Raw genomic sequence first — 26,276 nt, 5'->3', positions numbered from 1 at the left:
CTTGCAGGTGAAGAGCCACAGAGAAAAATGAGTGCCAAGAATCTTTCCATGCCAGCTCCTTCCTGTATTTTCTGGGGAATAATGTGCACAGCACAAGCTGGATGCTAGTGTAGTTTCAAGGAGCAAAGAGCCAGGCCAGGCGAGCAGGGAAGAATTTCTGAAACTTCTGCTACCAGTGCTGAACTATTTAGCTTTTCGGGTGCTACCCACAGACTCTGCCCCAGCTCTGCAGGCCCAACACTGTATCTGAATGAGTGAGCCCTGACCACTGAGCTCCGAGGGTTGTAAAGACAGCCCTGAATCTCAGGGTGACAAAGCAGCAGCTGTCTAAGCACCTGAGTGCACCTGGACATCTGCTTGGTGTCCTTCCAAGGGCTCCGTCCTAAACAATCCTCAGACAAACATTCCAGGTCCCTGTGGGCTCAGGCCAGGACCGTGTGCTTCGCTGTTGGCAGCCAGCTGCTGAGCTCCAGATGATGGGGGTCCCGGAGAATTGGGCTGTTCACTCTGCTCTTCCACCAACCAGATAAGACATGACAGGCAAGCAGTCAGATTTACTTTGCCCTGCTCAAAATCCTTGTGCACAACAGAGCCAAACAGAAAGGTCAATCTGGGGTGTTATGTAAACAGTCTTCACTGTGACCTTTGCCTTCCTTCCCAGTTATCCCATGCTGTTTGAAAGGGAACTTCAGGCAATTTGTCCACAGGTATCTGGCTATGGGTGTCCAATGCCATTTCACTGAAACTGTGCTCTTCTCCCCAAACTCAAGAACATTTGCAGTCAGCCCCTCCATGTCTCCACAGCATCCCTACAGGGTCACGGTGGGAGACTGGGATATTCATATTCTAAACCATCAGGAGCCTGCCTTCCTACCCTGGTGCCTGTGGGGGACGGGGGTGGGGGGACGGACAGGGCTGTGAGGACAGTGCAGGGAGCCCCAGCTTCGAAGTTAGAATCCCCTTCAAGTGCAAACCTGCAATCTCCATGACTTCATGGACAGGAAGCTGCCCAGCCTGCTCTGTTAAACCTCCTCAGCGTCCCCTGCATGAGGCACAGCCTTTTGCATCAATACACACTCAATTATCTGAAGGAAAACGAACAAACTTCCTTATACTGAAATAAAACTAGCTTCTGCAGAACGTTTGCACAGTTGATCCATTCATATGCCATATTCGTATCGTATCTGCAGAAAATATGGGGTGAGAGGAACAGGTGTCCCCGTTCTGTCCTTTCTCCATCCTCTCCTCTCACCCATCTGCTAGAGGTTCTTCAACTTGTTTTCTGACTTGCTTTTTCAAGCAAGTTTTCCTCGCTTGATAAACTATAAAAGGCTTTCTGCAGTCTGCCCTCCAGGAGGGCACAAAGCCTTCCGGTCACTGCAACGGGCACCATGTGCAGATCCCACATATTACCGAGAGCAGGCACCGTGAGCACCAAGGAGATGATAGGTACCTGCTTCTCGAGACTTATTAGGGAAGAAATAAAACCCACAATGATAAAGTACCTTTCCCAGTGGTGGAGCGATGTGACTCCATCCAGGCAGTGCCTGTAACCTCAACCTCTTGGTAAACGTATTTGGGCTGAAGTGTCAACATTGTTCTAAGTAGAAGGTGCAGTTATACTCTACTCAATAAAAAGAGAAAGTCACCTCATTCTCCTCTTACAATCACCTCATGTGCCAGACACCCCCCTTCAGTGGGAAGAGAGGAGGGAGAGAGCGGAACACTAATGAATTAATACATCTTTACCCTCCACACATTTGCAATTAGTGGATTTTCTTTTCCCAGTATCAAGGAGCTATTAAAAACAGGGGTCCTGGGGAAATCATAATTCTTATTCCATATATTGTGGCAGATCTGTATTTGAAATCTCCCAAGTGGTAAAGCGTTCCTTTATTGTTACTATTGATAGCGGTGGTGGTGGTGATACTTTGTGTTTGAAGGGGTTCTTTTGCACTCAAACAAGAATTCAGTATAAACAGAGTGGTACAGGCGATTAAAAAGAAATATGTATATCTACCACCTAACTTAACATTAATGATTTAACATTTTGTTCAGATGTTTTGGTTGAAAAACCCCAAGCATTTGGTTACATGGAATGCTATGTCAGGGCTCCTCTTTGAGCCCATTCACTTCCCTCCACTTCAGTAGGAAGCCACTCGCTACCAATGGTATCGGTCCATGAAGACTCTAAAAAATATTTAGTATAGATACACAAAAAGTGATGGAGCTTATTTAAAATTATTAAATAAATGACATAATATATCCCTCCCTGTTACACAGTACCACCATCATAATCCAGGCAACCCTACATCACACATCCCAGTGGCTATTATTTCTCCCATCTTAAAAACAATCACACTGACTTTGCCAGACACCTACTACCCTTTTATTATCTTCATGCTTTTTTACAATGAAATTCTCTATATGGGCTGTCTATGCCATCTCTCAGTACTCTCCCAAACTGTTTTATGTCGTTGTTCACTCTGCTTGGCTTTTGTACCCTCGATCCCACTAGCAAGAGACGTGGGTGGTACAGCAAGGAATGTTTCCTTTCTAGAATCCCTGCGTGGCCTTGCCGAGAGAGGCCCCATGTCTCAGTCCCCAGCAGCAGTTTCTGTGCTTCCTACAGCTTGAGAATGCCTTCCTCCTCGGTATGTCTGTCCTGAATGCCATGACCCAGGGACACGGTCACATTCCCTCGTGAATATCAGCAATCAGCCAACTCGACTGCCATATGCGCCTCTCAAGAGCCTGCACATACAAAGATGCCCAATCCAGAAGTCCTAAGGCGATGTAGCAACGTCACAGGGAGCTTTCCCCTTCCCGTAAACAGTATCAAGTAAGAGAGGAGGAAACTCTTAAGAGCTCTTTTCCAGAACCCCTACCCTTGGGTCTCCTCTGGCTCCCACTGGTCTCACAGGCAGAGGTCCTTGTAGGGCAGAGGACCCACAGTATAGGCTGAGCATAGCTTTCCACCCCACCCTTTCAACCCATGAGAACACACCTTTGTTGGAATTTGCTGTAAGGGTCGACAAATGAATGTTTGGATCCTACTAGGCCAAGACCAGAGCTTGTGAAGGAGAAATGACACGCTGTTCCCAGAGCTCCTCTCTGGAAGAACACCTTTATTGTGCACCCATGTGCTGAGCACAGCCCTCTGTCCCATACCACTCACACACTGAAGAGCCTACTATACCCCACTATGTTTATAAGTCACATATATACACATATCCAACTCACAGCGGGTAGAGCATTTCTTTCTTTTTTTTCTTTTGTCTTATTCAATTACTTTGCATCTAAGTTGCTGCTGAAATAACCGTGGATATGCACAAATCCCAAAAACCTCAGTGTCTTGTTCAGGAAATGTGCTAAAACAAAACAGACACTCAATGAATATCCTCTCCAGAGCCCAGCTCTGAGAAACAAATTACGTGCACAGAGAAAATTGCCAATACCTGCTGCTTACTCTACCTATATATTTTACAGACTAATTTTTATTTTGCATTATGTTTTTCATACAACTGCCTCCTGAAAAGATTTTGACAATAAACTATGCAAATGTAGTAATGATTGCAGACAGAGGTAAATGATAAAAGGTATAGGCAAATAGAAAATTTTCTACAAAAGATTTGGGGATGAAGGGTTGACCAAGATAAATAAAATATTTTTAAAGGGCTGCTGCATAATTAAAAGGTCAGAGAAATAACTCAAGACGAGCAAACTGACTTTCTTCTGCTTTTTTACAAAAAACCTTGGCTCTCCTCTTAGTTTCTGTGTAATTTGGGGCAATTTATTATATTTATCTTACCTCCTATAAGCCTTAGTCTCCTTATGTGGAAAAGCTAACATGCACCCATCACTTTGGAAAACTATGAGTATTAAGCGTGAATACAGCGTCAAGCACACTACTTTGTCACACAGGAAGTACTCAGCAATGTTAACTGCTATTAATATTAATAACCCCTCCATAAATTTATTAACTATTCATCCCCCCCCCTTTATTTCTGGTACCAGAGATTGAACTCAGGACTTTACACTTGCCAGGCAGGTCCGGTGCCACTGAGGTACATCCCCAGCCCCTATTCCCTCCCAAGTTAACTCCCTGTGGCCCTTCAATCCATTCAGTTCGCCTCCTGCCTCTTCCATGCCTCATTTCCACCTCACTGAGCCAGGCTGACAAGTCCCTTCATAATCTGCTGCCATCTATTTTCCCAACTCCGAATATCAGCCTCTCTCTCAACCGCCCTTCTGCCACACTGAACCCTTGCCAGGTCTCCGTGGTGGCAGCTCTTTGGTGTTTCCATCCTTATTTCCTCTGTGTTCTTTTCCTGGAATGCCCTTCTCCTGCTCTTGTTCCCCTCAGGATGACCAGTTCCTATCCATTGCTCTTTGAAGCCACCTCTGACCATATACTTGTTTCATTTCATTGTCAGCTTTAACGTATGGAACACACTTGTTACCTGTACCATGAGCTCCTTGAAAGAAGAAAGTCTGTATTATTTATCTGCATATCAATCCCCACTGAGAAGGCCCTCAAGGCATGCTCATGGCATGAGTGAGTGAAGAAACAGGTTCCAGTCTTCCTGGGCCACTTGGAACAATTTCTAGTGGAAACTGGAGGACATCAAAAGGGAAGTGGCTGCTTTCTTCAGTCACATTTTCCTGGACACTTGGAAATACCAAGAAGACTGCATTTGATTCTCTCATGGAAGACCATCTTTTCTGAAGACGAAATGGAGGTGACGGGTGGGATTCCTTCAGTGGTCTGACATCCTAGTGACAGTTTATTGTGGTTTCCAAGAATCCTGGAATTGTTTGGTACTGTGTCACCCATCCTGGGCTATGATAAGAAAAGTCCTTAGTGGTCAGTGTGGCTTTGTATTAAAGTGCTCTTCTGTCTTTTTTATTTGTTTGTTTGTTTTTTGAGGATGAGGCATTAGAGCAGAAATTCCTTGAGAGATTCTGAAGATTCCTTAACATCTCACAAAGCAGCAATAAAACCCAAACACGATTCATTGTTGAAACTACCATCCCACTTCAATACATGACATGATGTGACCACTTAAACTGAAAACCACATGGCCATCTGGACACAATCTATCCACATTTCTGGAAGTTGTAAATACATAGTAAAACGAGTCCAGTTAAATTCTATTTTAATGTGGGCGCTAGCAGCTGTGAACAATATCCCTTAACAGACATTTCTTCTGAATAATGCTTTTCACTAGTGCTGACTTACTACAGCCACCTCATAGACATTCTCTGATCTACTGAAAGACATGCTCCTCTACAGTCTGGGGAACAGCACCCTACCAGCCAGAGTGAACCCAAATGGGAGAGAGAGAGACCCTTCCCAGTAGGCTTCCTGCTTTTCCCAGTGGACTCTCTGTTGGTTGGTTGCTGTGCTTCATTTTGTTTTACAATTGCTCAGTTTTACTGGTAGCAGAATGGGATTCTGTGAATTCACCTAAATGTTAGTAAAAGGTTTGTAAAAAAGGATGACTTCCCTGGTAGATTTAGAAATTATGAATCAAATGAAATTTTAATTGATCCCAATGAGCCAAATTAAAACAAAGATTAGAAGAAGGGAATTTAAACATTGCATTGAATGTGCTGTAAACAAAAAAGCATTTTAATGTACAATATGAAGTTCAAATTATTTCTTTTTTCAGAAAAAAAAGAAAAAGAAAAATTTGGGCACAAAATTTTGCTTTAGGCAGCCACTGCTAGCTCGTCCCCAGTGAAAAATCTCAATGGAAAAAAGGTAAGCGACCCTCCTAAGGTCTCTTGGTTAGTGGCAGAATGTATGTGTACCAGAACCCAGGTGCCTGACCACACCACCAGACCTCCCTGCCCTGCACAATATTTCTTCTAGGTCAGAGCTGAAGACCAAGGAAATGACATCATGTGGTGGGGGAAAGGCTGAAAGGGAAGGAGGGAAAAATCAAAAGAAGTAGTTCTGGACTGAACTCCAATATTTTATGTTCAAATTCCAGGTCTGCTCATGGCAGCTGTGAAACATTTGTCCGTTTACTACTTCCCTGTGCCTTGACTGCTTGTCTGGAAAATGGGATTATGATAACGTGGGCACTCTAAGAACTCAATGACACATTAAAGCCTTGGGAGTAGGACCTGGCACACTGTATGGAGCATGACTGCTGTTATTACTCTGATGTTAGTGTCTCTATGAACACTAGTGCTCTTCAATGGTGGGGAGCATGCGTAACCACAGCTATCCATTTGCTCTGGCACCAGCACTCTAAAGCAGAAACCTCTGTCAAGTTCCCGGGCCCATGACCCACCTCTGCCTAGGATGTGTTCAGTAGTGGTAGCACTTTCTACTTCTCAAGAGTTGCCTAAGCCTCTGTTAGACACCACCGCTCTGTCGCCGTAACCTCTCCCCGCTGGTCTTAACACTACTGCTATCCTTCTGATACTGGGGTAAGTGTTCTCCCAACGATTCTTGGTGATATACTGGTGATCTATAAATGTAAACCCATAAAATAAATATAAAACGTTTTCCTGATGAACCAAACTCAAACAAAGATTTCTTAGGGGAATGGAATTTAAACATTGCATTGAATGTCTGTGCTTTCTAAATTAAAATTTTTTTTATTAAAACAAGCAAGAATACTTTAGTGTACAATATAAAGTTCAAACAATTTCTTGTTCAGATTTGGCACAAAAGTTTGCTTCAGGCACTCATTGCCAGCTCTGCCCCAGACCTCCCAAGAGTATCTATTCACTTGCCTTTGACACTGGGGATTTCTAGATGGAAAAGTCTGTGAAATGCTACTCTATTGAACAGAGCTACAAAGAACAAATCTAATTCCTTTCCCGAAGGACTGCCCATCAAGTTCTCACAAGATCTTACAGTTGGAAACGGACTCAGAAGTTGTCTAAATCAATCTCCCGTCTGCAGCAGTCCTAACAGATGGTCACCCAGCCTCTGCTGGATCAGGCTCAGCGCAGAGAAGAGACCACATGGTGATCATTGCCATTCCCTCCCCGGCCAACTCTAATTGTTAGAATGTTCTTTTCTTATGCCTAGCAACATGCACGTGGGCCCTGGCATGAGGCAGACCCAAGTCGGCCTCTCAGACCCATGTTTTTGGTTTTTTGGGGGGTGGGGTTTGGAGGGATGATTTTGCTTTTGTTTTGTTTGGGGGTTTGTTTGTTTTTGGCTTTGCTCTGTGTTGTTTTACAATAGTTTGGTTCAACGAGTAATAAAATGGGATTCCACAGTGTGGCACAGTGTGGGCCTCAGTTGTTTCAGCTGTAAAATGGGATGGATGGTGTTAACTACAGTACAGGGATTGTTAGAAGAGAAAACGCAGATAAAGCACCGAGCATTCTGCCAGACGCACTGAAGGATTCAGTCAACAGTCACCATAATCACCACCATTTCCCTACATAGTAGCCTTATGAGCTAAAACACCAGAGCCCGTAATGCCCCTGCTCCAAAACAATGTAATAAATATTTGATAATTCATATGCTCTCCTCCACTTCACCACACTTCACTTTTTCTAAGTTAAATAAGCCCTTACCTTCCTTAATAACATTAACCTTCTGTTAAGGTATCTTTTTTCAGAAAGCCATTTAAAGTATGCTAACCAATTCTTACAGATGAACTGGAGAAATGTTAGAAGATGAAAAATGTCACAGGGAAAAAGGGGAAAGGTAAGAGAAAGGAAAAGGTTAGGACTGGAGTGGAAAGTGCAAAATACAAAAGTTGAGTAACTCAGGCTCAAAGAATGGGGCTTTCTCATAAAGTTTGATCAGAGAGCATGGCTTGGACCAAAATGGGGGACATTCTTGTTCCCTCTCCGAGTTCCAGACAGAGATCTACAGGGCAGGACTGGCCTGACTTTTCTTCTCAACAGCAGGCTGAAAAGTGGGAAGACACTGAAAAGTGGGAGAGGGTTAGGCAGGGCAGCCTGGGTCAGCTCACTGTCCTGTTCATCAGGTGGGCCCAGAAGTACAACGGAGAAGGCTGGGGAACAGTGTGGGACACAAGGATCTCGTCTCTTGACCTCATGTTCCAGCCCCTAAAAACATGGCCCAGTGGGTATGTCAGGTTCCCATCCGTGCAATGAACTTCTCCTCTTGGAAAGAATAGTGACCAAGGTGTTAGAAACTGAACTGTTTCCTCCAAATTCATACACTAAAGTCCCAACATCTAGACTGTGTTTGAAGAAAGGGCCCTGATGAAGGTAGTTAAGATTAAATGGGATCAAATGCTGGGCCCTCAGGCTGACAGAATCGGTCTTCTTATGTGAAGAGGAAGAGACACCAGAGCATGTGCTCTGTCTCTCTACCTGCCATAGAGGAAAGGCCAGGTGAGGCCCTGGCAAGGCAGCAGAGGCAAACAGCCCTCACCAGGAACGGAATCAGTTAAACCTTGATCTGGGTCTTCCAGGCTCCGGAACTGAGAAAATTAATTTGGAACTTTTAAGCCACCCAGTGGTGCTGTTATGGCAGCCCAAGCAAACTGAGATGCAAAGCCTAGCAGTTCTTCGAGACAATGATATTATTAGTGGGAGTTTCTTCCTTTATGCATTTGAGCAGAATGTGGGGAGAGAAGAGTTCCCCACTAAAGTAATCCAATACTGTAATTACAAAACATAAGAAGGTAACATAAAACTAAATTCCAGTAGAAAGCTCCTTATTATGCCCCTAGCTATCTGTTCAGCACAGAGTCATCCCTCTGCAACCAAGCGGAAGTGGTTCCAGGACCCCTGAGGATACCAACATCCAAGGGTGCTCAAGCCCTGTATATAAAATGGTAGGGCTGGGGATTTAGTTCAGTGGTTCCAGCACCTGCCACACAAGCACAAGGTCCTGAGTTCGATCCCTGGTACCAATAAATAAATAAATTAATTAATTAATTAATTTTTAAAATGGTATAATACTTACACATTATGTATGTCATCCTCTGTACTTTAAACCATCTCTAAATTACCCAAATACCTAATTCAATGGAGATGTTATGTAACAAGTTGTCACACTGTGCTGTGACAGGGAACAATGATGAGAAAAAATGCCTGTGGCTGTTCAGTTCAGATGCACACATCACAGATCTGAAGTCATGGCACACAAAGGAGACACAGGTACAGGCTGCCCAAACAAGGCATGCTGGGGGGAGACTGCACAGCTGTGAGCCGGCAGGGGCTGCCATAGGTGTACCTACACAACACCTCATTCCCCTCAGTTCAGCACAGCACAAATTCAAGTTGTGTTTTTTAGAGCTTTCTGGATTTTTTTTCCAAATGCTTTCAACCCATGGTTGGTTGAAACCATGGATATGAATTCCACAGATACAGAGAGCCGACTGTATTCATTTATTCTTGGAAAAGGAGGAAATGAAATACAGCCTTGAGCAAAAGAAAACAGAAAAAAGGGGAGAAGCTAACAAGAAGCTGAAAGTTGTTAAGTACTCTTTCAGCCCAAATTCAGATGGGGTCAATCCTGATTGAAGATGTGAATTTATGAAGTGCTTAGTAAATGGCTAATAAATTCAGGGTCCTAAGCTAAGTGTGGAAGATATAATAAAAAGTAGGACATAGATCCTACCCTCTAGAAACTTGTATTTTAGAATATAAGTACTAGTAATTCCCATAAACCCAGAGACATTATTCCCTGGCAAGCAGTAGGAAGCTAAGCAGGTTCAAAGGTGTTAACAGATAGAAGGAGCAGAAGAAAGGTTTATGTGGCTACTATGAGAGGACTCCAGGCATTCCTAGGGCCACAGATGAGAATAGGAAACAGGCATGAGCCCTGGATCAGCAGGTGAGGGCCAGAAATGATGAGGGGGATGACCAGGATGGTGGGGATAAAATGTCAAAGAAGGCACCCGGTTCAAATCCACAGAGTCAGGCACACCAGGGCCATCATGGAGGTAGATTCTTGGTGAATTGGCCCAATCAGGGTGCCTGTTCCTTCATGAGGCCTTTGGTGCCACATAAAACAACAGGAGCCAAGGCTTGGAATTTGGATTGGAGAACTTGGAAGTCTCACCCAAACCCTAGATCTTACTGATGGCAGAAAGGAAAAGATGCTTAGAGGGGTGGTTGAATGTTCTGCCCACACAGGAGCCTCTACAGCCCTCCATTACCCCATGTTGGTAGTTATAGGTTGTTTTTTAGTGTCAGAGGAGACAGACACAATTCCCTTCTGGGAGCAGGCAAGGGAATGGAGTCATGACCAAGCAGTCACAAGTTATAAATTAGGAAGGTACATACTGTTTCTCTCCAACCCCTCACCTGCTTCCTCATTCTGCCAGAACGTGGTGACAAAATGCTTTACCACATGCTTCATGATTTCACAGGCCATTCTTGATCTTATCTGAAAATAATCTCTCTAGAGGAAAGAGTGCTGTTTCTTCAGTCAGCCTTTCCAAGTGTGAGAAATAAAAGCAATGGTGAAGAAGAATGCTCACCTCTCTCTCCTGCCCATTCTTCTTCCTTCCTTGCTTCCTTCCATCTCTCTTTTGTCCCTCTCTTCCTTTCTTCCTCCTTTCCTTCCTTTTTTCCCTTCTTCCCTCTTTGCTTCCTTTTTCCCTTCCTCACTTCCTCCTTCATTTTCCTCCACTCCCCATAGTTTACCAAATGTTTGTTGAGCTATTCTTTCACCTGAGATCATAAAAGGCACATAAAGGGGCCAAGGATTTAGCTCAGTGGTTCCAGCACCTGCCACGCAAGTGCAAGGTCCCACATTCAATCCCTGGTACCAAAAAACCCCACGTAAAGATAAGTTCTAGGTCACACTTTTGCAGAGCGCACAGTCAGAAAAAAAATTAAAAACCAATGAATTCAAAATTAAACCAGCCCGTGAGGGGCCACTAGTTTCACAGAAGCAAAGAAACTTTAAAAGTACCACAGACAGGGGTGGAGTAAAATATTCAGGGCAGAGATGATGGCCTGAGTCCCCACATCCAGCCCTGGGAGCTGAGGGCAGGGGCTCTACAGCTTGGTAAAGGTTTCCTCTCTGCCTTCAAAATACTTCTGATTTTTGCCTTGAGTTGCTACGTTGCAAAGCAAGCCAGAAATACCTACTTTGCTAAAAATAACCAAGCCATCCTCCTTTATACTGGGTTCTCCCAATCTGCCTCGGGCGCCTCTGTGCCCCGAAAACCCCCCATCCTCCCATATACGGACTGGTGATGGAAGCATCCAGAAGGGAAAACAACAGCTCCGCATCACTTCTCCTGCTTCTTAGACCCTTTTTAATCATAGTTTCCCAGATCCTCACATCTCCCACTGCTAAGTCCTGAACATCTACTCACCCATGGTTACTTTTTTGAGTCTTAAGCACTTTTCGTATGTTGTGGGGTTTTGTTTTGTTTTGTTTTTGGTACCAGAGATGGAACTTGGAGCCTTGGTTGTTTTTTGTTTTTTTTAACTGATCTTTAAAACAGGTCCAGGATGTAAGTGTTGGTGTTCTATTTAGTTGGAAAAACTGCAGGTGAGAGAAGTTGTATCATTGGCCTAAGTTCACAAAGCAAGTTAATGATGGAGATGTTAAACCAAGCTGCCATTATAGTTCTGGTTCTCAAAGTATGGTCCCAGGACAGTAGCACCAGCACCTGCCAGGCACTCATCAGAGGCCTCCTGAGAAACTGGGAGTCAGGCCTAGGGAGCAGCATTCTAGCAACACCTTGAGGTGGTCCTGACAGATGTTAAAGAGAACCACTACTTAGAGTAGGCACTCCTAACCTCAGGGCTATGTTGCATTTCCACATTCCTCACTACAGATGCAAAAAATTCATCAGGGGGATCATCCAGAGAGAGATGGTTTTCACTTAGCCCCAGAACATCCCAAGGAATAAAGGTGACTCTTCACTTTAGATTCTAAACATGACCCCATCTATGTACCTCCACCCTGGGTTCGTTATCACACCAGTCAGCCCATTGCTTGGAGCAGAACTCTGCCTCTCACCCAGTAAGGCATTCTGGATGCCAGCTCTCACAAGAAGAAGGAGATTGTAATTTAGCTATTGAATCCAGCTTGATATGAAGTTCTCTTTGTTCCGTGAAACTGTAGCGTATTAGTCAGCCTTTCCCATCCCTGGGACACAACACTCGATGTCCACTTACAGGAGGATGTTTCATTTGGTTCACAGTTTCAGGGAATTCAGTCCATGGCTGGCTGGCTCCAAAGCGGGAACGTCATGGCGCAAGGTCACAGTAGAACAAAGCCACCAGTCAACGTTTATTGACTGAGTACTCAATCTGTATCAGACCCTCTGCTAGGTAGTGAGATGCATTCTCCCAGTCAGTTCTTACACCCAAGAGGCAGATACCTATTAGTAACCCATTTCAAAAATGAGGAAACCAAGGCACAGGAAGGGTGTGTAATTTACCTAAGACTACAACAAATAAATCGCTGAGTCGAGACTCAAACTCAGCGTGTTTCTCGAGCTCAATCTGCACATTCTCATCTGTAATGCATCACTGCCAGGCATGGGCCTTCTCAAGCAAGTCTTCTCTTGTGTGTTTTCTAGGTCCAACGCCTTCTTCCAGGCTAACCGGTCTCTTTGCAGCTGTGCAAACCCAGGTTCTCGCTGTGCCATCCACCCTGACACCCCTTTGCAGCTGTCACCACCCTCCTCATCTGGGTCAGGATTCTCATTAGCTGGCCGTTCACTCCCTTCTCATTGCTTCTTTCAGACCAGCCTCCTCTCCTCTAAGTGCTGCTCAGCATGGAGCACACTGCGTCTCCTGCCAATTCCCACTTTCTAAGGCAGGTTTTTTATCTTACCATCTCTGCTTTGACCAGACACTTGGTACAGCTTCAAACATTGTCGCCCGTGGTTTGGCTGCCTAACAAGGAGCTCTTGGCCCACTTCAAAGCCAGCCTCCTCAAAGCTCACCCTCACATTTAGCATCCTTAATATAGACTTCGTCTACCATGGAGCTGGGAATACAGAGACGCTAGATGAGAATCAGGGAGGAGGCTAGTTCTTTGCTTGTGAATTCTAGCATGATGTTGGAACCAAGACTAAGTCTGGTGATATAAACAAAATTGCTAAAGTCGGGAATGCCAGGTAAGGAGTGAATACAGCTTCTCAGACTTGGCACATCAGAGTTCACAGTGAGGCATCTCCAACAAAAGTCTTGGAGAGGCCTCCTGGAGGTTCTTCTCCTCCCAGAATGATGGAGGCTAGGGCAGCTCAACCTTCAAGGCAAACAGGAAATGCTGCCCAAAAAAATGGCAGAAAGGAAGCTCCTGGATTCCTGTTCCAAGTAGCTTCCCTGAGAAGGACTTTCTCTTTGCGGAAATTTTTGCTGAAGGAAATCTGAACTGAAGTCACAAGTTTCCTTTGTTAAGAAAAGCAAACAACATGAGAAAGGAGAGAAGTAACAAGAGCAGCAATTGGTCACTGCAGATACAGGTCTAATCTCTGTCGTAATATAAGCGGGAAAGATCCTAGAGGCGGACCTGCTGCTCAGGGAGAGAGGAGGAGGGAGTGGTGGGCAGGGGACAATGAGCAAAGTGCGGAGCACAAAGAAGAGCCATGGAGAGTGAAGCTGGCAGGGGTCCTGCAGGTCAGGGTGCAGTGGTCACTAATCTCCCTGCCCGTAGCAATGTGCTCCCAGACTCTGGGATATAAAAGCATATGAATATCATATCAAAGCATATTAATAGTACCAGTCAATTTTTTATTATGAACAGTCAACAATTTAAAATACATACCCGAATCTTAACCACATCAACTAAATTTTCTCATGTTAACTCTTTGTGCTATTAATTTCACAACAACCCCACAAAACAGATACCATTGTCATTTCCCTTTGTAGGACACAGAGAGGTCACTTGTTCAAGGTCACACAGTTTGTAAGGCTCAGAGGCACAAGCTGAAGGCAGACCATTGGGCTCCAGGGTCCCAGTCTTGACCACTATACCACGGGCAAAGCAGTCCATAAAATTACTAAAGCGCATCTTCTGTTTGTTCTTTAAGAATTTTAGGAACTGAACTCCTGGGATGGAAAAAAGGTACAGTGGAAAGAAGCTGGAGCTGGAACCCTACTCTACAACTGGAGAGCGGGCCCCTGACTCTGAGCCTCTAGGGTGGTTGTAAATAGTGACATCATGTGTGGCTCTGGCACATAGAAGATGCTCAGTAAATCTTTACACAAGCTCATGTTCATTAAGTCCACACCTCCTGAGTTGAATCCCTTGAGAGTAGATCAGCTTTGCATTCCTGCTTCATCTTGGGGAACATCTCATAACTTCACACTACAGTTGTCTTGAGAACGATTCAGGCGATGTTCCCAAGTTCTCATATTTGAATGAAATAGAAATAGATTTATATTTTAATAAGTGAAATAGGTTCAATAGGCTACAAACATAAAGTAATTTTCTTTCTTTCTTCTATGGTCCCTTCAAACCCACTCTTTTAAGCAAATTGTTTCTCTGCCCCTAGTTGAGATTTCAGGCAGACGCGCTGGCTCTCTGGTCATTCCTGGGCACAAGGATCACTTTCAGTCCTAAGAACATCTTTAAATACCCAAGCAACAGCAATAGTAAAAACTCTAAATTTCACTAACTGAGAGTGTATCTCCTCTTCCCATAGGGTATTCCTTTAGAACCTGACTATTGTCCTGGATTCAAGGGTTGCATGATGTCTGCTTCCCTATTGTAATATTCTCTGATTTTAAGATCTCTTCCCATATCCTAAAACAATAGAAAGAATTGAACTTAACAGGTAGTTATATATGGTGAATAAAAGAGGAGGAGGGTACACACACAAAAAAGTCCTACTAAGTGCTACCAAGCAGGAGATTCTTGTAGCAGCAGTCTGTGACTCAATGCAACAGCAGATTCCAGAAATGCACCATGAACAATGCAAAGTAGCTGAGCAAGTGCACCATTAGCCAGGATTTTCCCACCATAAAAGAGGGGTCAGATTCCATCAGGGCTGCAGCCTCCTTGCTTTCTTCCTCAAAGATGCCAATATACGCAGCACATGAAAATCTGAAGTTCTGTGACATTCAAAAACTGGGTGGGGGGAGCTCTGGTCAAATTTTATCTCAGCTTTAAACACATCAAAAGAAGATCCACTTTCAAACTGCCACTCTAACTGGGGATGTTTGGCCATATTGCTAGCTGGGTAGGGACAGAAGTATCGGCCTTGTGGGTTCAGGCTCCCCGTCCTCTATATATCCAGGGAGTAGAAAAGGAGGCAGAGGCAAGCTTCCTACTTCCCTGTCTCTAGGGGGTGCAGGGCAGTACCCTCAGGAATGCATGTGGAGGAATCACTGAGCCCATTTTTCCTGTGAGTATCTGGACAAGACTCCTGGGTCTCCCAAACCACAGGCTGTCAGTAACCTACCCAGACTGACTCTCAGCTCTGCATCCTCCTCACTGCACAAATCAAACTCTGTGAAGAGAGTGTCCACAGAAACGAAGAAAAGCTTTTTAGACTTCATCACACCTTTTCCCACAAGTCATGTTTTCATAGGAGGTTTTGTTTTTTTCCCCAGCACCAAGGTAAAGCAAGCAATTGAACTAACTTGTTCTCAGATCAATGAATCCGTTGTGTGCTTCAGGGAGCAAAAGGGGTTTTTGTTGTTGGTAATTTTTTTTTCTTTTTCCTCTTTCAATGTTGGTTTGGAGCAAAAACTAAACTTGGCCAAGGGCTATGAGGGAAAAGAACTAGATAGACAAACATTTCTTTCTTTGCTTGGGATTTAGATTTCTATACAAACCCATAGGTTTCTAACTAAAATTGTTACTAATTACACACATGTAGTCTTCAGTCCTCCTCCCCTCTTCCCTCCTCACAGCAGTACCAACAGAGCTTTAGGACACTACAATGCCCTTTCCAAGGTGCTAAAGTGTTGTGTGCATCATGTTGCTTGATCATCTTGACCACAGAAAGAGACGCAAGGCTACCAAGGTAATATCAAGAGCTGCCAAAGAATGGGAGATTCAAAAGTTCATGCTTAGCATGGACGAAGCCTCAGATCAAAACTCTAAAATGTCCTGATCTGCTTACACACTGGGGAGAGGAGTGGGGTTATTTACTTCACTGTTACGCCTCTGCTCACAGATGATTTGGACAGATTCTATTTTCGGTTCTGAGCTACTTTAACAGTAACCAGAGCCAGGAAAATTCAATGGGAAAGAGTAGACCTTTCACCAGATGACGCTGAGACAAATAGCAATATGCAAAGGAAGGTGTCAGACCCTGTGTTGGTCACCTGGGGCTGCTGTAACAAAATACCTTGGGGTGGGGTAGGGGGGAATTAAACAACAAGTATTTATTTTCCACCAGTTCTGGATCAGGTTGCCAACAGGGTGGGTTCTGGTGAGTGAGGGCTCCCTTCCTGACTTACAGACAGTCCCTTCCTCGAAGCGTCCTCCTATGGCAGGGAAATATAGAAAAAGAGAGATCTTTCTTCCTCTTCTTATAAGGGATAGTCCAGTGGTGGCGAACTTATGGCACCCGTACCACAATAGGCTGTTTGTATCATTGAAAGCTCTAAAAGGTTCACCATCACTGGACTCCTATCTGATTAGGAGTCTATGAACTCATTTAAGCTTAATTAGCTCCTAAAGACCCTGCCTTCAGTTATAATCACATTGGAGGTTCTTAAAGAAAATAGAAAGGCAGCTCACAGCATAGAAGACAATACTGCAAATAATATACCATAAGAGACCTGAATTTAGAATATACAGTGGTACCTCTGTTCACAAATTTAATTTGTTCTATAATTTTGGAAAAGATGGCCACATTTGTGTTTGTGTGGGAAAGATTCCCATGGTTGTGTTTGTCACCTGATGCAGAGTTTGCAAACAAAAACAAAATTTTGCCAAATGCTTCTGTTTGCAAATCAAACTGTTTACAAACAAAAGCATTCATGAACTGAGATACCACTGTATAAAGAACTCTTACAACTCAATAATAAAAAGACAAATAATCCAGTGAAAACAGAGAATGAGAATAGACTTCTCCAAAGAAGATATAAAAATGGCCAATAAGCACATGGAAAATATGTTCATCATTAGCCATCCCAAAATTGTAAACCAAAGCCACAAGAAGATACCATTTTCCACCCTTTGGATGACTACAATCAGAAAGATAATAACAAGTATTATTGTCATACATTATCAGTGGAGTATAAAATGGTGCGGCCACTTTGAAAACCAATCCAGCTATTCCTCAAAGACCAAATCTAGAGTTATATGAATCAGAACTATTCATGCTTGCTAAAGAACTGAAGCAATCCAAAAGTCTATCTAAGGATGAATAGATGATGTGGTAAATCTACATGATACTAGAAAATTATGTGGCCCTGTAAAAAGGGTTAAATACTGACACATTCTATGAGGATGAATCTTTTTTTTTAATTTTAAGATGTATAACTTTATTATCATTCACTAAACACACACATATACAAAAATTAAAATTATTCAAAGAAAAGCAATGCAAGGGATAAAAACTATAATAATATTCAAATATAATAGAACTATGAGGATGAATCTTGAAAACACTACGCTAAGTCAAAGGAACCAGTCATAAAAGCCATACATTCTGTTTCAATGTATATGAAGTCCAAAGTAAATCTACAGAGAATAGAAGATCAGTGAGTTGTCTTGGATAGAGTGAGGAGGGGAGGGTGGAAGAGTAGGGGAGGACTGCTAACTCATGCAGGGTTTCCTTTTTTTTTTGGTACCAGGGATCCAACTTGGGACCTTGTGCTTGCAAGGCAGGCGGTGGAACCACTGAGCTAAACCCCCAGCCCCGCAGGGTTTCTTTTGGAAGAAATGAAAATGTTCCAACAATGGTTGTCATGATAGTTGCACACCTCTGTGAATATACTAAAAACCATTGAGTTGCACATGTTAAAAGGGTGTGTTGTATGTACATGTGTATGTACACACACGTGTGTCTGTAACTGGAAAAATCACATTATCTGAGAATTGAGATTAAAATGAAATCAAGAGAAAAACTGAGGGCCTAGATTCAATATAGGGGCCTTCATTCATTCTGGAAAAAATATGAAAATATCTGAAAGTCAGAAAATTGAAGTAGGAAAAAATATGCCCAGAAAACCAAGCTAGAGGTCAGACTATGTTAAACTGAACAAAATAGTAAGGCAGCACCTCAATGAAAGGAGTGAGAGAACAGATATGCTCCTGTTAAGGGCTTAGATGCTTCCTGCCAGGAAGGAAATGGAGCCCACACGGACCAGCCCTACTTTGTCTTCCTGGAAGTGACCTCAATGCTGCTATGTGAGTATAAAGAACAACTCTTTTCCCAGTTACAAAAGTAATATATTTAAGATAATATTACAAATACAGAGAAGAGGGAGAAGATAACTAGATCTTATCATGTAGTGATAAATTCTGATACTAAGTAGAGAGCTCTCCTAAGCATAATTTTTTTTTTGGTCATACATATAAATTTTTCCTACAAAGAAATAACTTTATAGATAAAAAGATATCAAAGCATTTAATGATCTTCATGGTACTGATCAAGAATTTTACATTACCTTATATATTAATAGCAATATGTCATATGCTCATCTCTACAGTATATGGGAACTCTTAAAAAATGATTTCGCTTCATGACAGCATTATTTATCATAGCAAAAGGAAAATAAATGCCATCATTAGTGGAAATGTTAAATAGTTCATGATTATTTTTCAGTAATCTGAGTTGTTTCAAATAATATCAAATGACAAAGAAAAGTGGTTTTACAAATTCTTAAATGAAAGGTCTTGCATCCCAGATGTCAAATTCTTTGTGAGGTTAGGTAATAGAGAAACACATCAGCAGTGATTAGATTTTAGTTGCGGGATCATAGGTACTTTTCTATATTTTCCAAACTACCTATACTCGCAATTTATGACTTTTACAATTTTTAAAATTTTGTTGATTTAAATAATTAGCTCATGAATAAATCCACTTTCTGTGAGTATCCATAGAAAAGATAGGAAAGCCGAGGTGAAAATCAGTGACAGAGTACTTCCTTAACATCCCCAAGGCCCTGGGTTCAAGTTCCAGAACCTAATGGCACACACCTGTAATTCCAGCTAATAACGATGCTGAGGCAGAAGAATTGGACAGTCAAGGCCAACCTAGGTGACTTAGTGAAACCCTGTCTAAAAAAAAAATAGACAAGACAAGGGGTAGGGGCAAGATGTTAGGGACGTCTCTCAGTGATAAAGTACTTGTCTACCATGCACAAGGCTCTGGGTTCAATCTTCAATACCACAAAAATGAATAAAGACAGGAAAGGTGAAAAGCTATGGGTACCATTGAAGGCCAGTGGAGGATGGGGATGCTCTGGCTTGCAGCTCCAGACCAGCTGTTTTCTAGGTGTGCTTTGTATTAAGACCTTGACTGGACTTCATTTCCTATTGTCAGAGGAAAGGTGTCACATGACCTCAATGCACTGACGTCTCTGAGTCTGCTTTTCAAGAGTGCCATCTGGGACTGCACTGTAGCCACCTAATAAACACTGACAATGGATGCACAAGAGGCAAACATCCAAGAGAGGAGATCTTCTTTCCTTGCCAACCACCGAAGGGGGTGAATCTGGATAAAGCTCTCACAGGAGAATCTAAACACAATCCTGGCTTCAAGGACACTCCTCGGATTGCAAAGGAACAAAAAATGAAAAGCATCCAGTATCCCTGCCACCATCTGAGTCTCCTGCTACCATTCCCCATCAGGACCTCTGATTTGTCCAGCACCCTGCTAGATTTCACACTAAGAGCAAAGCTAAAATGGTAGGAAAAGGGGCTTGTGAAAAGAAGTGGAACTGACAGAAAATTCGGAGTCAGTGCTGTAGCTATGGACTGAAAGCCATTTGTGGTCGGCAGGGACAACAAGCAGAATTACTGCAGGTGTAGGGCTACAATGTCAGCAATGGAATGCTTAATTTGAGGAGCTCAAATGATGCTAAAATGAAGGAATAGGAAAACTTCTATTTGTCTTGGATCAAAAATTAGTTGCAGTTGGCTAGCAAGGATGGGAAGTAGGTTGACCATATTCTTTTCTTTCCCAGGTTACTATCATAGTATGTTTGATTTTTTTTGTACCCATATACATCTGTTATTATTTTTTCATTCCCATATGTGTGAGTGGCCAAAAATCCCTTTCTATTCAGCAATGACCCAGGGAGGTCTGCTTAACAGACCTACCCAGTGTATCTCTCCTCTATAACCTGCATAAATAAACTGCCTCAAAACCCAGTGGCTTTAAACACTCAGGAGTCTGCATGGTTGACTGGTAGCACTGATCTAGGCTGAGCAAGGTTACAGTTCAGCTCTACGAGGCTCCAGCCTGTACTTGGCCCCAGCCTACAGGTTGTGCTGCAGGCATGTGTGTTCATTCTCAGCTGAGCAGATACCAGCTACCTGGGGGAAGTTATTTTCATGATGGATCACTGAGACACGAAAGATGAAGCTTTAATGTATCTTTTCAAGCCTCCATGTCACATCTACTAGCATTCTCTTTGGCCAAACTCAAGGAAGGGGCAGAAAGGAGATTCTACCCATGAGGCGGCCATAGCAAGGATGTTGATGAGCAATTCTCTTAGAATGCTGTGAAGTAGTGATTGAATCTCCATTTACCAACCAGTTATTTCTCCTCTGACTACTTCTGGTTTTCTTCTCTGGCTTTCCAGATGATGTTGGGTCAAACTGCCAAGAGGTCAGTATTAACTCCATAAGTGGAAAAGGAAAAATTCTTCTTTTGGAAGGTTCTGCCCAACTTGGCATCTCTATTAATCAGAGGGGACACAGTTATGTAATATAACTGAGTGTAAAGAACTTAGAAGCAAAAAGGGAATGAAGGAAGGAAATACATTTATAAGTTTGAACTAGAGGTGAGGTTCAAATAAATTCAACCAAAACATCCCAAGCAAAGAATATTCTTCTGAATCTCTTTTTTCTTGTTTTTACTATAATGGAGGCAATTATAGGGAAAAAAATCAATCTGATGAGTAGAAAACAAAACTGCCCATAATTATCATTCTTAGCTAATGTTCAAAAAAAATTTTATACATGGGCAACTACAGAGCATTGGAAATCAGGGTGACACCCTGTAAACAATGTAGTAAAAACAGTGTGACTCTGGATCCAGGTCACTTGAACACAAGAAATTCTTGTTCTCAGCCCCCAACTACAAATGTCTAACTCCAGGTGCCATGTAGAAATGTTTATAATATATTCATATAGACTTTTTATTTTTGCAAAAAATGGGATCATGTTACTGTCCTTTATCAATGAAATACAACTATATCATCATTTCATACTCTACTTTGTATTTCACTAATTACCATATGTTTTTAAACCAATGCCCCATTAATGGAAGGGTAGTTTATTTCCAATATTTCAGAATCACTTTCTAAATCCACACAAACCCATGTCACTCCATATACAAACTAAGGCAGATATTTTCATTTTCAGATCTAAGAAATCTGTGCAGTATCTTATCAACAATAAACAGAGCCACCCTTGTGGTTACAGTGTGGGCAGCAAGAAAGGAAATAGTGTGGTTGGGTGGAAATCAGTCATTTTGAAGAAACATGTACATTGACGACAATCTGCTCAAAATTTTGTAGATACATAATAGTTCCAGAACTCAGCTGAAGTTATGATTCAGTACTAAGAACTGCTAAATTCAGATGTCTGTCTCAGCCTCTCAGGTCTAGGCTAGAGATAAAACTAGTGGACACCCTGATGGCCTCCTGGCAATTCTGCCCTTGGAATCACTTCTGGAAAGGCAAAGGAACCTTGTAGGCTCTTATACCACAGAGACAGAAATGCCACCCAGCTCCTCATCCCATCCCCATCACTAGAGCAGGGAAGAGTGGCCTAGGCATTATCATGTTGGTCAGGAACAGCTCAGAGCCAGTATCAAGCTGGTTATTTATAAGTGAAGCCAGGCATCAATGGAAGACTGCAGAAGGAAATAAGCCAACAAAGCACCACCAGAAATTGAGGAACCATTCCTTCTCCAAGAGACATCAAGGTGACACAGCTTAAAGCAGATGTTGAAATTCTTGCTACTTTGGAACAGAGTCGTTTTGGCATGAGAAGAATATATTTTCTCCCAACTCTGTTTTCTCCCAGATTTATTTTCTCCCCTTCCCATGATAAACCAAGATTGGCCCTCAAAGTACCCACTTATCTACCAGACTGCAGAGCATTCAGAATCAAGAAATCCCAACTGTCCCATTAGTCCATTTTATGTCAGTCCTCTGACCTTCTTATATTGTAATGTAGGGTCAAGATATATAGAATGGTAAAGCCTGAGGACCATAGAGATTTTGACCAATATCTTCACCTTTCCGTAAGCGATGGAGGCCTCAGAGAGGCGACTAAGCCCCAGACTCCTGGCCCCCAACCCCTCTGTGCAGATCCAAACTGCTCCTCATGCCAGTGCTCCACCCTGGTGAGTCTTTCTGCCCGAGTGCCACCTGGGGATGTCATGAAGACAAATTACTCTCTAGCTGGATGGTTCTTTAGTCCTTTGGATAAACTTGCTGCATTTCTGTGCACCTGGCAGGCCCCCATGGCAACAAAAGCTGAGAAGAAATGAAGCAGGCCACCTTGGTTAAAGCCACTGATGTGGGCCAGGGATTTAGCTCAGTGGTTCCGCTACCTGCCCTGCAAGCTCAAGGACCCGAGTTCGAGCCCCAGTACCAAAAGAAAAAACCAAACCACTGACCGAACATCCATCTCTAATGCTTCAGTCTCACACAACCTAGCAGGTATTTGTGAGTATTGTAGAGGGTTGATCCTTATTATCAGTTAGGCTAAAAGAACAGTTTATTCCATACCCCCAAACTTTACAAGGAATAGAACACAAGCTACCACCAGCAAGAACAAAGGGATGACTAGATACAGATTTTTCAGAAATTTTAAGTCATAGAAGAACAAAAAGAATTTTTTTTCTTCAAAGAAAACTTAGGGGCAAGGGATTGAAATACATGCAAAGCTTATTTGTAGTGCCCTTTACAGATATAAAGTCATGAAGTTAGTTTAGGAACAAAAAATGCATTTTGTATAATTTGTTTCACTCATAAAATTACCATGTTTTTATATTGATATATTTAGACACTGGGAGATCTGAAAAAAAGAGTTTTTCCTGATTTCTTTCCTGGTTATTTTCTTGGGCAAATGACAGTTGTTTTGTTTTGTTTTTTTAAACTCCTCAGTGGGAAAACTTTTCAGAATCTTCAGAAAATTAACAGATTTTGGAGGGTCTTTACTTCTCCCAAACTGATTCCAAGTCTTCAAGTTCTCAAGTCACTGAACTCACACATGTTCTGCCAATGTCCTCTCTATATGGACAAGAGATTAGCTCAACCTGGCTTCATCCTTGTGAAACTTTAAAAAGCCTACTTTAGAAATCCCACAAATTTAAAATGTATTTTGTCCTCCAAGCAAATCTGTTGTTCTTCCCATTGCCATGCCACATACAGCACATTTCTAAAAATAAACCAGAAAAAAATAAGTCATTTAGTTTAGAGTCTACATGAGCACAAAAACCCTATGAGGTTTATGAGGTTGTGTCCCTTGCTTCTTCCACAACCAATGGCCTAAGACATCACTGTTACACTTTATGCGTTTACATACGTGTAAATATCTGATCAAAATGTCTTCCTCACTGGTTTGTCCATCCATTCAGGCAAGAACCCAACCTTCTCTGCTGACTATTTTGTCCTCAGCATCCATCAACAATGGGAACAGAGCAGTAAATGTATGCTCACCCCTTTCTACCAGCCTCATGTATTTAATAAAGACCTGTGGAGAAAAGTTAGGTAGGCACCACTTGCTCTGTGGTTTCAGCTCCTGACAAAAATCTGGAGGCAAAGTGAAGAGGTCCACACATCCTGCCATACCTCTCAACCCAGCAAGATGCACAGAGCCTTTTGCAGTGCAAGACAGCAGGCTGCTAAGGGCTGAAGGCAGAACTACAGAGTGCAGAAAACACCTATGACACACACACACTTCAGGCTTAGGAACAATGACCCTCCTAAGATTTGAAGAGGTGCTGTAGAGCTGGAAGATACTCCTCCCAAGTTCTCCAGAATTTCATTGGTTGCAGGACAGGGTCTTCCAAAGGCTGAAGACAGGGCAAGAAAGCAGAAAGAAATACCTCAGAAGCACTCTAACCCTTTAACAGCTGTACTTCAGTGGCCCTTCCAAGGCTGGGAGAAGCACAGAGAGCAGGAGAAATCCCTGAAAAAACACTCTGTGCCTTAACTGAACACACTGCCAGAAACCGAAAAGCCACGGAGAGAGGTTCCATGAGAAACTGAAATCTAGAAGAATTGAAAACAAAAAAATCTCTCAGACACCCACAAAACTAACTATAAAATAGAAGGAAACCAAGAGTATTGCCAGTGTTCAAATCCTAAGCACTGCTAAAAGGAAAATGCTGAATGTAATCATGAATTGAATACAAAGCTACAACTAACCCCAGACCCACTATAACTCTAGAATAGACTGACTCAGCCTCCACTCTAGAGGCCTGAAAAAAAAAGGAGGTGTATTTTTCTGAGGTTCCATATCATTTATGTACTCTGTCATACTCAATGTCCAACATACAGTAAAATGTTTATAAGATGTGTGAAGAAGTGAGGAAATGGGACTCATGGTCAAGAGAGAAAACTGTCATTAGAAACAGACCCAGAGATGACTCAGATGTTGAGACTGTCAGATGTGAACTTTAAATGAATTATGACAAATTTACAGAAGGACTTGCAGAAGAGTTAGACAACAAGAGTAAACAGATGGGAAATTTCAGTGGACAGATGAATTATTTTTTTAAAAGATGGAAACACTAGAAAAAATGTAGTATACATGAAATTAAAAACTCATTTGGTCTCAAAAATACTGGGTTCTTTGCCCCCTACACTGTTGGTGGGAATGTAAAGTAGTACAACCACTATGTAAACCAGTATTGTGATTCCTCAAAAAACTAAAAATAGAAATACCATTTGATCCAGCTATACCACTCCTTGGTATATTCCCCCAAAAATTAAAGACACATAGTGATAGATGAATAACCACATTTACACCAGAGCAATTCACAATAACTAAGCTGTGGAGACAGCCTAGATGCCCATCAATAAATGAGTGGTTAAAGAAAATGTGCTATATACATACATACACACACACACACACACACACAAATTGAGTATTATGCAGCCATAAAGAAGAATGAAATCATGTCACTTGCAGGAAAACGGATGGAACTAGAAAGTATCACGTTAAGTAAAATAAGCCAGTCTCAGAAGTTGAATATTGACCAGGCATGGTGATGAAAACCTAAAATCCCTGCACTCTGGGAGGATGTGGCAGGAAAATTGCAAGCTGAAGCCTATCCTGGGCAATTTAGCAACTTACCAAGACCTTGTCTCAAAATAAAGAGTTGGGACTGTAGCTCTGGCTACATGGTTAAGGCCCTGGCTTCAACTTTCTCTTATATTTTCTTTCACATGTTTTCTCTTACATGAACAATCGAAAAAGAAAAGAATAAATAAAGGAGAGTGGCTAGAAACTAGAAGGCAGGCTTTTAGAGATGGAGAAGGGGACAAGGGTGGGAGAGAAAAAGGAAAAGGTAGGTAATAGGGACAAAAACAATCAAAGTATGTTATATGCATGTACCAATACACCAAAACAAATCTCAGTTTGTGTTATTTATAGGCACTAATAAAAAATATTGGGTTCCTTGACTGAAGGTAATAGACTGCTGCAGCAACAGCACATAAAACTGATTTTGGCCTACCGAAAAGGCAATGTTTCTAATCGGTTTGTCTCCATTCTTATTCTGTTTTCGTTTTTGGTGTTTCGCTTTGCATTACTTTGCCTTGTTTCAGGTCAAACTGAAGCTGACAAAAGAGCTAAGATTTAGCCCTACATCGATCAGTCACTTTAGGAAAATTTTCCTGTGAAAAAAAGCAGAAAAATCAAGTGTCTTAAAATGAAACTAGAGACAGGTAAAAATAAGAGGGAGTTGCAGCTCTTTTCCTATCAGGATACTCTTGTTGATGTCCTGCTGATCCTAAGACTAGAGCCCTATTAGATGGGCAGAAGCTGTGTTCTTAGGTACTAGATTAAGTTACAAAAGATAGCTGTGCACGTTGGCTCTTTATTCTCTTTGTTCTTCAACAACCAAAACCATTCCCATCTAATCTGGGCAGGTTTGATCCTCACTCAAGCAACAGGCCTCTTCTCACAAAACTAGTGCCTGACCAACGCCCTCAGAGAAGGAGCGCTATCGTTCCTAGCCCAGGATTTC

General features: G+C 42.4%; 1 pseudogene; it reads left to right on the top strand.

Annotated features, from left to right (window-relative positions):
• The first annotated feature begins 22,323 nt into the window (after window positions 1-22,323).
• The window catches only part of LOC101705374 (NOP protein chaperone 1 pseudogene), a 42,931-nt pseudogene continuing 38,978 nt past the window's right edge, over window positions 22,324-26,276 (top strand).

The sequence above is a fragment of the Heterocephalus glaber genome, unplaced genomic scaffold, assembly GCF_053883595.1.
Source record: "Heterocephalus glaber isolate CG9 unplaced genomic scaffold, H.glaber_assembly_v1.0 deba00001444, whole genome shotgun sequence".
Lineage (NCBI taxonomy): Eukaryota > Metazoa > Chordata > Mammalia > Rodentia > Bathyergidae > Heterocephalus > Heterocephalus glaber.
The sequence above is the reverse complement of the archived record's forward strand: the minus strand, read 5'-3'. Positions and strand labels throughout refer to the sequence as shown.